The 13,923-nt window shown below is 42.7% G+C and overlaps 1 protein-coding gene across 1 annotated transcript in view; it reads right to left on the reverse strand.

The window, feature by feature from the left end:
• Positions 1–5,095, reverse strand: part of Mest — a 19,453-nt gene extending 14,358 nt beyond the window's left edge. The window contains exon 1 of the mRNA XM_010633525.2: positions 4,954–5,095. The gene's annotated coding sequence lies outside the window, so the exon portion shown is untranslated. The remainder of the gene's footprint in view (positions 1–4,953) is intronic.
• Between the last annotated feature and the right edge of the window lie 8,828 nt (positions 5,096–13,923).

Raw genomic sequence — 13,923 nt, forward strand, 5'->3', positions numbered from 1 at the left:
CCCTGACCCGCCCACTGCCGCATCAGCGTCCCTCCAGCTCGCTCTCTCTGCAGAAAGCCCCTCCCCACAGCCCCGCCACAGCAGAGATGGGTAACCCCCCTCACGGGCACCTTTGGGGGTGCCAACCCCTACCACCGCCCTGTAGGTCCCTCACAGACCCCCTCTCCCCAACCCTGAGCTCATGGTTGTGCTGCAGAAATCCTTCCTCACAGACAAGCCTTGGGTAAAGATGCCAGAACCCGGAGACCTCGACACTCCTTTAGACCACCCGCAGGTCCCCAGTCCCAGAGGATGATCGCTTGACCTAGGCTGCTGGGCTGAGTACTTGCAGTGGTGGCTTCTGTTTAGTGCCCAAAGTGTGCATGCTGAAACCTGTGCCTACCCACGTCCAAAAAAGGGGGCTAAGTCCTTAAGTATGGTAATGACCAAGGGTCACACATGTGGCTAGGGAAGGACAGACTCTGAGGACCCTTCCTTGGGCTAGAGGACAAACTCATGGGATGACCACTACGGAGCAGGGCAAGCCAAAGTTGCGGAAAGTCTGGTTTCACTAGCCGGGACCACAGCAGGGTGTCAGGCACGTTCCCTCTGCAGCAGCACGACGTGGTCAGCATGCAAGAGGCCACCGCAGCACCCATCCCGAAACCCGCTGGACGCACCGCGCCATCCGGAATTGCAAGCCCCATTTTATTTGTGTATGATGCAACCAATGAAAGGCTCTTAGAGGTGCAAAAAAGAAGGAAAGCATTCCTAAAATTCATAATTCTTTGAAAAGGTTTCTATTATGCCTTCAAAAGTGTAACACATCACAGAATATCTGTGTGCATTTTTTAGCTGTAAATTGAAATTCTGAGGACCGCGTGCCAGCTGCACGCCAGCGAGCAAGGCCTGGGCCCTGCTGCGACTCTTCCAGCAGGGGCGCTGCAGGCTTCTCTTCCGCGCCACAGCAGCTCTGTGGCGCCGCAGCCCAGCAATTACAGTTCCACACTGTTCAGCAGAAGCCTAGTGCCCGGCTGACTACGCCCACGGGCATCTAACCACGCACCAGGAGCTCAGGGCCACCCACTGGACATTGAAGAAGCCACCATCTAAGAGCGTGTCATCAGAATATGTGGCGAAGAACTGAGGATACTTCTACTGAGGTCCAATTGAGAAGGTCATGAAACAAATGCTCGTTTAGCACCACCCAGCGTGCTAAGAGCCTGGGGGTACAAAATGAATGAGAAATGGCCCCCACCCCAGAGGAAGACACTGGCCATCTGGAGAGGCGATAGACACTTTTTTAATTGTTTAATTCTACTTTTTATTTCTCAGTAACATTTTGTGAGAAGTCAGCCCCCTCCTCCCCAACATGTAAAGGTTCTCAAAGGCTGAGTCCAAATATTATTTACCTTTTGTATTCTCTGAGACTGCCACCAAGTGGGCCACAATACAGGCCCCTAACAAATACTGAATGAATGAGTACAAGAATTTGAGGGCTACAGGGGAGGAAGTAATTAAGGGGAGGGGGAAGGGATGTCTTGAATAATGAATAGACATTTACCAGAGAGACAAAGAACATTCCATCCAGAAGGGTTGGGATTCGCAATGCACTGGAGGCTCCCAACAGCAAAACCTTAAGGGAAAACGGCGTGTCTTTTTGGACACCAACAGGCAAAACAATTAAGCTAGAAAGAATAGTTCATGGTAAGGAATCTGAAATTTGTCTTAAAGAAATGAGAAGCTACAGATGGATTTAATCCTCTGAGACTTCATTGATTACTCAGAATATAATTAATCCCTTTATAAGTCAAGGGTCACCTGTATTAACTGGCTACTACCACCTTTTAAAGACTGAATTACCTAGAAAAGTTTAAATTGGTCCTTTCAACATAGTCAAGGCACTCCTATTTTAAACTATTGACAAAAGCCTCGGCATTATATATTTTTCACATTGTCAGTGGAGCCTTTGAGACCCACAAACAATTGGACACTTTCATTTTCACAAGGCTGGAAGACTCAGCATCCAAGATGAGGATAGTTTTCTAATTAATGGACTGAGTGTCCCACAGATGATCTTATTCTGAAGACCATGAACATGTCTACCCACATGGAACAAGGAGGTAGACTAGAGAGAGAAAAACCATTTAAACCTCTGGGAAAGTAGGAGACAGTGAGGGAAAGCTCCTCAAAACAATATGAATTCCAAGACTGACATTTAGGAGAAGTCCTCCAGCAGGGCACAGAGTAAGTTAGGAAAAACTTCCTTGAAGGAGGGATGGAGGTTGAGATGGGCATGGAACCCAGAACTTGCTCAGGCAAAGAAAGCATTCCAGTTTGCAATCAGCTCCAGCACAACGGCAAGGAATGGATAAAACACAGAGCATGTGATGGATCAACCCAGATAAAGCTTGCAGTAGTCATGGGAGAAAATGCTGGCCATAATGCCCCAAGAGCCAAAGAGTTAAGCAATCTTCTAACTGTGCCTGATTTCCAGAGGGGAGCTTCCTCTGCAGAGGGAGAATCTGGTCCAAGGTATAAAAACCTGAAAATACCTGAGAAAACATGTAACCACACATAAATGCAAAGTCCCCATTTGGCTTGCTCTCAGGGAAACCTTTCAGTTCTTCCAAATACTGTTCTTGGCCGACATCACGTACAGCAATATTCCCTCAGCCAGCAACTTATCAGACATTCCAGTTCTAACATGAATGCATATCGTAAAAAGACCTCAGATTTGGGCAAAAATTAGCATACAAAGCTCAGCATTTATCATCTCACTGATGCACAACAGCAGTAGATCAGCGGGGCTGGCACCCTAGGCTCAATGATCATATTTTTCTAATCTCAACTGGAGACCAAGAATATGACAAATGCAAGAATAATTATGAAGACCACATAATTGAACACTGGGACTGCCACTTTTAGAGCCATAATTATAGGTTTGGAAAAAAAAACTTGAAAAGCTCAGGGTGGAGAAAGTTGGTTGAACAACAGTGCTTTAAGGAACTCAGGTTTTTCATTGACAAAAGATTTAGTGAGTCAGTGTGATATAGTTCCAAAAAAATCTACTGGGCCTGTAGACTATGTAGACTGCAGACTACTGGAGAAGTACCCAGAATAAGCTAATCCTATACTATCCTGCAAGTTAGACTTCACAGAGAGTATTTTATTCCATTCAACAGAGAAGATATTAAGACACACAAACAGCAATGTGTGCAGAAGTCAACTAAAATGTAATACAAATCATGTCACTGAAGGTATAACAGCTCTCATAGTAGGAATTTAAAGTACCAAATTTACCCTACTCCTCAAGGGAGTTTGGCTAGGTATTTCCATTCACCCATCTCAGAGAAAGCTTACAGTAGCTCAGAATGCTAAGTGTTACTCCGTGAAGGGACTAGGAACTGAAGGCAGATGTGTCTGGCTCCAGAGCAGGCTTTCTTTCCACTGCCCCACACTGCCTCCCTGTTTGAAATAACAGGCATGTTTAGTTTGAAGAAAAAGAGCTTTGTGGAGTGAGTGGAATAAGGAAATGTGTTAGCAGTCCTCAAATATTGGACATTTTATTCTGTACGTCTCCAATGAGTGCAAACTGTAGAGAGACAGATGTGGATTCAACATAAAGAATCCAGAGGGGCTGTCTAGAGGGATTGGGTGGCTCAGCCATTCTGGTGCATGACAAGTTCTCTATCACTCAGGGCTGGGGAATGCTGCGCTAAGTATACCAGCTCTGCAGATATGACTAAATGAATGACTTAAGGTCTTTTCCCACCTGACAGAAACTAAGACTCAGAGAGGTAGTGGAATTTGGCTGCAGTGATCCATCCTCCCAGGGACAAATCTACTATTCAAACCTTCCCTGTGTGTCTCCCAGCTTGAAACTGTTTGTACAGCAGGCTGCTTTACACCAAAAGATAAATTAAAGAAATTATCAATAAAATTACATCAATCTCTCTCAATCAAATTTAACCGACATACTCCTACTAGTGTTTTCCTCCCTCTTCAGGTTCATTTTTGGGTAAAATATCTTTGCAGCAAAAGCTCCAAAGATGAATGGTAAAGAAAGAAGCAACAGAGCTGAGTCCCTCAACCACATAAAAACAAACCCAAAGAACAGACAGCATCGTTGTTTCTATACATTTACAGTATTACCAGGCACCCTTAAGCTATCTTTACACCTCTCTGCCTTACTTCACACAGCCTGCAATCCCACACCTGGTACTCCTACCCCACTATTCCACACCTAGGCCATCTAGGCCTCAAAGCAAATAAATAGGTTAAAGGATTCTAACCAGTTACTACAACTTTGTTTCTGACATACACATAATTTCTTTCCATCTGCCTGGGAAAGAAAGGCTACAGCACACAACTCTTTCTCCCTACTTCCCACTCCCCTTTCAAAAACAAAACAAAACTAGAATGTACCAATAAACTCAATTAAAAAAAACACAACTGCTTCTCTCTTTACATTATCTTCCTGCCTTGATGAGTCAACACAGGAGCAGGTGTCTTGGTTTTCCTCGATTGCTCTCGTCACCTCACACCTCCCTCAGCTGCTATACCATGTCCTCCAGGATCCTCACCCCACGGGGGACCCAAGGGCCTCACACCCCGGCCCCTCCCACCTGCCCACCCCCTGGCCTTGAGCCCTAGGTCACATCCGGGTGCCTGCGCTCTTTCCTACTTTCAACACCATTTCCCAGGAGGGAGAACGTGGCCCCACAAGAAGCCAAGTCCCGACGCCCAGGGGCACTGGCCAGCTAACCGGATGCCGGCAGACGAGGGTCATGGCCCTCCCACACGTGGCGTGCCTCGTGCAGCAGCCCGCAGACCCTTGCGCCCCTGGCCCACTGTCACCACTCAGCGTGCTCCACGCACACCATCCACATACACCAATGGGGCCCACTCCCACTCTTGAGGCGGGCTGCTAGGGTGAGGGTGGAGCTTACTCCTTCCCCATCCGTCTCTTACCTGACTCAGATAAGATTTGGACTTCAGGAGTCCATGTTGGGGGCTAACCAGGTACGCATGCCCCTGGTTCTGGGCCCCTGACCCCGGCCTCCAGAGCCTACCCGGCCAGGCCACCGAATATCTGGCTTAGGGCTAGAGCGTCGCCATTTCAGCGCACAAGCCATTCACCCCGAGCCCAGCATGTGTGGCTGCCTTCTGCCTGCTAGGCGCCAGCGCCACCTATTGCAAAGGGTATGAAATGGCAGGCCACGCCTTTAACTGGTCCAAGGCGTTAGAAAGAATAAAGTTGTGTACGGCCTGACCAGAGTACTTTTTACATTGGCAACGAGAACCAAGACCTGTCATGTAAAGGTACAAGATCCCAGCAATGAATGTAACTGTACTATATATATCTAGAATGTACCAATAAACTCACTAAATAAAAAAAAGTGAAGACCAAAGAAGCGATATTTTAGTATTAATTGACTATGGAGAGATCTTGGTGAGCCTCCCATGTTCCAGCTATTTCCCTAACTTACCCTAAAGACTCCCAATCTTTATCTCCAACTCCACCCTCTACCCCACACTACAAATGTATTTGCCTGTTCATCTTCACATGGCTGACACACAAAAGTCCAGTAGTCAACAAGAGCTAGGTTAAATTCACCACCCCTTCTTCACCCGATCGCTCCCCACACTGACTCCTCCAAAATCTTTGCTTCCTTGTTTTTTCTATCTTAGCTAATGGCACTACCGTCTGCTCTAATCTCCCACACACAATCACCAGAACCTGAGGCATAACAGAATGAGGTCCCGGGCTCAGACAGGCAGCGGTTTCCCTACTCCTAGTCATTTTCATCTTACCCCCCGCCCAATTTCTCTAAAATTCATCCTATTCTCCTCTATCCCTATTACCACTTGCCTTCTTTTGTGCCTCCTTATCTCTCACCTGGACTATTACAGTTTGTGATTAGCTTCCAGGTTTCCACCACTATGCCTTTCTAGTTCACCATTAACACACCAGCTAAAGTGCATACCTGACCACATCTCTTTCCTTCTTAAAACGTTTTACTGATGCTCAGTTCAACCTTTTCAGCTTGTCACAAACATTTCAAAATGTGGCCCTTGTCTTCCTCCAGAATCCTTTCTTAACATCCCCTGCTGCCCTTGTGCCTGCCTTCATAATCTGACCAAATGTTACTAACTGTAGTTCCTCAAAAGATACCATGCAGTTAGTTTCCTTTTTTCCACACTTTCACGCATGTCCTTTTCCCTGATCACATATGTCCTTCCCCACACTGGCTACCTAAAAACGCATTCATCCTTCAAAAATCAGTTTCTTTCTTTTTTAAAAAAATAAATTTTATTTTCTTTTATTGCATTTCCCCCAAGCCCCTCCCATCCCTATGCACAGAAGCTTTATTTATTTTTTTCTTCTATTTTCACTTTTTTTCTTCTTCCTTCCTGCCTTTCTCCTTAGACAGCATCAATTATTTCAGTGTCCTTTCGTCATCCCAACATTTTATAAAGATGATGAGTGAATGATAGCAAACGTGTTGATTACTTCACGTCAGACACTATGCCAAACTCCTTATGTAAATTATTTATTTCTGGTAATAACCTTATAAAAGAACTATTATTATCCTAATTTTACCAATGAAACAATTTAGGCTTTGATAAGTTGTTGAGTCGGGATTTGAATTCAGATCTGTCTGCTCATGTTTATCCATTCATTGAAATGTTTTGTAGAATTAAAATATTCGAAAAGTCAGTCATTTCTTAAAAGAATTAATGCTTACAGAAGTTCTGTCTGCTCATGTTTATCCATTCATTGAAATGTTTTGTAGAATTAAAATATTCGAAAAGTCACAGTCATTTCTTAAAAGAATTAATGCTTACAGAAGTTTTTTTTTTTTTTTGAGGGAGGGGTATTAGAGATTGAATCCAGAGACTTACCACAGAACTACATCCCCCATACTTTTTTATTTTAAATTTAGAGACAGATTCTTGCTAAGTCTCTAAATTACCCAGGCTGGGCTTGAACTTGCACTCCTCCTGCCTCAGCTTCCCAGAGTACTGAAACTATAGGCTTCAACCATCACACTTGGCTTACTTATCTTTTAAGAGGAAAATGCATAGCTATTGTACTCTAGTGAATGAAAATAGATTGTTCTAATTTAATGGTCTAGGAAAGCCAAAAATAATCTTGATATCAGGCTAAATAATCCTGTTATTATTCTTTATTGTCTATTCTTTTATAAAAATGTTATTAATAATGCTAAGGACTCATGTATTGGGGTTTTTTATTGGTACATTTTAAGTATACAAGGAACTGGCGTATTTTTTAAAATAACATAATTTTCCCCCCTAAAACTCCTTCTGGATAAGTGGAAGAAGAGACATGTAAACTAAAAATCAGTATTGTAGAGCATTCAGGAAGTTGCCAGAAATAGAGATACCAAGATATTGTGAAAATATATATGAGATTTAAATGAGTTAATATGTATAATACCCTTAGTAGAGTTCCTGGCACATAGGAAGCACTATTTACCACTATTATTGCTGCTAAGAAGTTCGGCTAGCTTCCAATCCTATGGTAGAGATAAATGCATAAACTGATAACAAGTAATATGATAGACAATAAATGATATAATATAATTTAGCTATGATCAAAATTCCACCACAGTTTAAAGGGATGGGACTATCTGCCAGGTAACAGGGAGAATGGCAGGGAAACAAGATGGCACCCAAAGAGCCCATGATTGAAGAAGGAGCAAGTTGCAAGAACCAGAGCAATACCACCTAACTAACTTTTGCAGAAACATTTTGTGTGTTGGCAAATTATTTTACTACAGAAGACTGTATTTAAAAAAAAAATAATAATGGTTAAACTTTCCATACCATTCCAAGCATTCTTTTGACTGGCACAGAGAGGGGGCCATGGCCCCTAGGCAAAAGAGCAAGGCTTTCACCAGAATGATATGAGAGTACAGACTTCAGGGAAAAAGGGACTGAAGCCTTGGATGGTGTACCCCAGTACTCACAAGAAATGTTAGCCCCACCTAGAAGTCCAAAATGGGCAATCCAATTCCAGGAGGGGAAAGCACATTCCCACCCCACCAGGATCCAGCACATGCCTAGCAGAGGAGAAACAGCCCACTTCTGATGTGGTGATGTGTACATCAAGCAAGAGGGAAGGGGTAGGCAGTGGAGGCTGTGGTCCAGCTTAGCCAGCACACCCCAGGAAGGCCCACCTCTTTCCTCCAAACCCATGCCAGGTGTCTACACACTAACCTAGTGTTTCCCCAGCCAAATGACATGGAAGCCTACTTAAAAGTCTACTTTCTTTACCACAGGCCATTAACTTTATGTAGGCAAAACATATTTATGCTCCTACAGTTCTTCAATAAACTGAATAAAGAAACTTTCTGTGGGTAGTTCACTCTGGCTAGGGAAAAAGAGGGCAGCTTTTCTGATGTGAATAACTAATGAGACACATATAGAGGAAAAGAAATTCAAAATTAAACAGAAGAACACTGTTGGTAGAATGAGACACAGCTTTTTTTGGAAAGCTTCTTGGTAGTAGCCATCAAAATTGACCCAGCAATCCCACTTTGTCAAATTGCCCACGTATATTCCCTGACACGTGTCCAAGGTTGAACAATGCTATGTTATTTGGAAAAGAAAAAGAAAACACTTATCTAAACTGGAAATAATCTAAATATTCATCTATCGTGTACTATTTAGGAAGTCATCCCACATGCAGAGCTTCTCAATGTTACATGAAGAAGCAACGTGTAAAACAATTCTATCACCCTATAATCCTACTTGTATAAAAAATGTGGATTCCATATATCTAAGTATCTGTGTTTATACTATTGTTTATCTTTGTGTATGTGTTAGAAATGCCTGGGAATACCTAGGTGTGGCAAAGTGACAGCCCAGGGACATATCTGGTCTGCAGTAAGATTTGTTTGTTTGGTTGATTGGTTGTTTGGTTTTAGATTTAAATTTGAATGCCTTGGGGAGGGCTCCCCTGCAGTCCCTATTAATCCCTATTGTCTTATACTTTCTTCCTCCCTTTGTTGTTCTCAGACCCTAAATGCACATAAAAGGAGATGGAGTGGGTGCTTGGCTTTCACTCTCCATTTCTATACTACAGGCAAACATTACTTTCACACCTCAAAGGAAGCTAGGGTAGGGACTGCCTTCTTTCCAGTCAGGGAGTGGGAGGCCAGAAGAAAAATAAAGATCCTGGAAGAAAAAAAAAAGAAGAAGAAGAAGAAGTAGGAAGAGAAGGAGAAGGAGAAGAAGCAGCAGCAGCACTGGTTTGGAATCTCTAGCTTACAGCTTCAGATAAGAAGCAGGGAGTATCTGAACTAGCCCAGGAATCAAGGATAAACTGTAAAGCCCACATTTGAGATTTTTAAATCCCTTCTGCACCACTGTAATGAAGAAAATATCCAGACTCCCTGTCCCCTCCCTCTCCACCAGTTTGCAGCCCCTGGTTTGTCACTTGGGCTCCTGGACAGAGACCTGGTACACTGTGGGAGGCCAAATTTGGTCCTCAAAATCCCTCAGGGTCTCACTTCCTTGGACCTGCGAGTTAATTCCTCCCTTTTCCCCGTGTTGGCACCAGCTATAGAGGAAGCAGGGGCTGACAACACCAAAAGCACTGCAAAATCCAACAAGAACGTCCCTGAGCCAAGGTCTACCAAAAAGTACTGTCCTGGCCCATGTTCTCTACCACAAAGGATCATGGTTTCCACAGTTAACTTTGAGGTAATGTTAAAAGCCCTGCAGTCTGCAAAGTAAAGATTTACCTTAAAATAAGAACAAAGAACACTTCCAAAGGAAACATTCTCTTGTTTTTGGCAGCAGCTGAGAGACAGACCGGTGTGAGTCCTGTAGGCCATTACCATGCTATTTCGTCTGCTGGATGGGATGACTTATTTGAAACAGTTTCATTCAGTGCAGGCTGATATTTCAGACTTTCTCTTCTGTGGCCTAAACAGTGGGAAAATGGGAAAGCAGGTCCTGAAGAAAGTCAGATCCACAATTTTCTCACCTGTCTGTCTGAGTTGCTTCTCAGAAAAAATAAAAACAAACAAAACCCAGAGGTTCCACAGGCAAGGGGTGACTTTCCACCTGTCACCTCATCCACCCCATTCGCACTCTTGCTGTTCCACAGCACTATGCTCACCAGGTCCGTGGGGATAAATCCACAGAGTTCACACTGGCACCCTAAATGTCCATCACCTGATGAATGGATAAAGCAAATACGCTTTATTCCTACAACAAAATATTGACAATGAAGGACTGATGAATGCCACAATATGGATGAGCCTCAAAAACTTTATGCTGAGTGAAAGAAGGCAATCACAAAACACGCACACTCTATGATTCCATTTCTTCAAAATGTCCAGAGTATGGAAATCAGCAGGTATATAAAGTAGATTCATGGTTACCTGGAGTTGGAAGACAGAGAGAGGGAGTGATTCCTTATGAGTGCAAAAAGGTTTTGGAGGCGGTAAAAATATTCTGGAACTCATAGTGGTGATGATCGTACAGCTTTATAAATAAGCTGAAAACCTTTGAATTACACATTTTAAGTAGGTGAATTATGTGATATGTGAATTATATCTCAAAATTATTTAAAAGGAAAAGATATATGTCAAGAAAATGTTAAAAATCAGAAATGGCATGATTAGTATAAAAATTAATATAGAAAATATTTCAGTACAAGAATGCGACCCTAGATAAAGAAAAGGTTCATAATGAAAAAGGGACCAATTCACCAGAAAAAAAAAATGGTAAAAGTGTATGTATATGATAATATAGCTTGTGCTTGCTTCAGCAGCACATATTCTAAAAATGATAATACAGCTTCATAGTAACTAAAGAAAAAGCTGGTGGAACTTAACTTTCTTCCTCTGTGTCAGCTTCATGCTCAGGCTGCCTCACAACCTAACAATGCAACCTATTGGTTTGGCATCCTCAGAGTAGGGCACCACAGTAAAAATCCTGGACTAATTTTTAACAGCTCATCTTGGACACATGGCTTTCCCTGACCACTAAAACTGTAAAGGCCAGCCTAGATCCCAGACCATCCATGAATCTGAGAAAGGACAAGGTAGAATTGTCCCCGTACTGAAGAGTACTTCCCAAAAGGAGAAAAAGGGGTGGCATGGGGTGGGGTATGGCTCAATGATAGAGTGTTTGCCCAACTTGCACAGCACCCGGGGTTGGATCTATAACACCACAACAAGAAGGAAAAATGTAAGGATCTGATATTAGATTTGGCAACTCAGCAAGTAAAGATGGTGGGATACTATTGTGCTACTTTTGGAATCAGAAGAAAACCGGTATTTTGTTTTTAATCTTTAGAAAGACTATTATATTTCTTATTTTCTGCTAGAAGAACACCAAGGCAAAATCCTTTGATGTTCTTCTAGCTGAGCATAGCAGAGGTGGAAAGAGGCATTCTTTGGCCCATGTACCAATATCCTCTAAGATGGATTGGAGAAAAGCTAAGAGAGATGGCATCTAACTCTTTTCTTGCCAAAACAGAAGGTAGTTTGTAGAAAGAAGTGGAGGTAAATTTAATATAGTCCCCTGAGAGAAATGATAGAGGAAGACAGCTACAGATGAATAAAGGATCTCTGGGCCAAGCTAGGCATGGGTGAGAGTGTGTGAAGGGACTGTCCTAGGACACGGGGATGGCTGACACTCCCAAGGGGTTGCTTCTTGTGCCATCTGTACATAAAATTCAGGATATAGCTATTGTGCTTCTGAACCTATTTTGCTTGATGAAATACTTTTATATGAATTTATGAAGTCAAATGCAAATATTGCATGAATTATAAAACCAGATACACATTTATTGCTTGCAATAACCTCTTCAGACTGCCTTTCCCTCTCCCCTTCCTGGAAATTCAGATTTCTCCTCTGCCATTAGGAGGGCTTTGGTGGAAACATTTGAGAACCTCTTTAAGGAGTAAGGACTGGGGAATCAGGAATGTTCTTGGGTTTTTAAAAGCTGTGTCCTGATAATTTGCCAGAAGAAGAATCCAGGCAAGAATTCTGAATGACATGGTCTGGGGTTCTGAGGATAGGGCTAACATCTGGCAGTGTTGGCAGAGCCAGTGTAAGAATATGCATGAGGGACTGGGGTCCAGGGCTGCTCATACAAACCCTCAGAGCAGCTGCTTTCTTGGGCAATGTCTTATGCGGAGCGTATGGGATCCTGCCCTGGCCTGAGGTCTGGATTAGCATTCCTTGGTAGGAGTAGGAGTCTGGTGTTCATGGAGAGACAGATTCATTTCTAGGATCAGAAGTTCATCTTGAAACAAGCTCTCATGAGCTGGCTTTTTGCTTTAGCAGTGATGAAATGGAGATTTGGAACCGAGAGGTTTTGAGGTCACAGGTTTTATAAAATATGGAGCACCACAAAGGGTCGTAAAAATATAAAGACATCTTAACAGCAAAAGAAATGAAAACAACAAATGGAAATGATAGTCCTGCCCCAGAAAAGAAAAAGTCTATTTGCTGGCACCAATTCACCAATTCACTGGTCTTATATGTGTACATATGTATTTTTTACACACAGGGCACAGAAAGTCTTTATCATACACCACACTATTCTGAGGGCCTGGGAATCAGTGACAGACAGGGTGGGTCGTCCTTTCCTGCCCTGAAGTAGTATGAAAATTACCCCGGAGGACTCTATTCAAAGACAGGACAATTCCCTGATGCAGATTTGCTTAGTATTATTGGTTTGCCATTTCAATATTTCTGTATTTGAAGTGCTTATTGAACATAAAGGGGATACTGTTAATATTTTAAATATTATTTGTGTTAATTTAAATAAACTGTGTAGTTGTTGTATTATAAAGACCTGCATTGTATTTTCACCTTAAAAGAAAAAGCAAAAAAGAGACTGAAAGACCAGCTCCTCGCCATCAGCACAAGATCTGCAGCCTGACCACAAAATGTCCAAGGACACTGCCTTTTCTGTCTCTCTTGGTTGGGGGCCTTCTGGAAAGTCTAATCAATAAGTCTTTATTATCATGGTGGATTTTAAAGAACAGAGAACAAGGAGGGATGGGGTGGAATGGGAGAATTAAATTGGCAATACAACTTCCCTCAGCAAAGCAGTTGAAAAAAATTAAATAATTACAAACCCAAAGGCCAAAAGAAAAAGAGAGAGAGAAAAAAAAAGACTATGCACCTGGAGCTTTAGGTTCTGAAAATCCAATTTGCACATAGAGAGTGGAAGGGCCTTTGCCGAGGGGGTCAGGGGCTGAGGACTCACTGAGGAACAGAGGACCGTTGCCCTGGAGACGGTCTTAGCTTAGAAGTGGCAAATACGAAATTAACAAGGGCTGGGGTGGGGGTGGCACATTTGAGGTTGGTTGAAATCTTAGAAAGCAGATCAGACTACATGAAAGAAATGTATTTAAAAAGACAAATACAGGTTTAACTGCTTTGAAAAATGAAAATAGGAAGAAGGCTATTCTCATTGTTTCTATTTAGTGATCAAGATGGGTGATCAAACACTCAACTGATATTATAGAGAAGAGGGAAATTTGCTAAGGGCACAGACTGGGATATACTTGCTTATCTCTTCACCTCTGCCCTAGAACATACTAGCAATACTCAGACAGCCACTGATAGAGAAACAAAAATAAAAATGAATTCCAGAGCCTCCTCCATGGCGATAATAACTGCACGTGGCAGATGCAAAAGGAGAAAGTCTGGAGCTTATAATGTACAATACACGGGTATTAAATGAACAGTGTCAAGGCAAGGAAATGATGGAGAGGAATCTCTGACTGAGAGGCTTTTGTGTTAGAATTTAGTACAATTAGTCCGGACACCCTTTGCAAGGTAATGGATTTGGGAGCCTGAAAGTCCAGAGCTAAAGAAGAAGTTCCTGGGCCAGGGATTTAGCTCAGTGGTTCTACCCTGGTACCAAAAAAAAAAAAAAAA

Source organism: Fukomys damarensis, unplaced genomic scaffold (genome assembly GCF_012274545.1).
Source record: "Fukomys damarensis isolate Sample0158 unplaced genomic scaffold, DMR_v1.0_HiC HiC_scaffold_4, whole genome shotgun sequence".
Taxonomy (NCBI): Eukaryota; Metazoa; Chordata; class Mammalia; order Rodentia; family Bathyergidae; genus Fukomys; species Fukomys damarensis.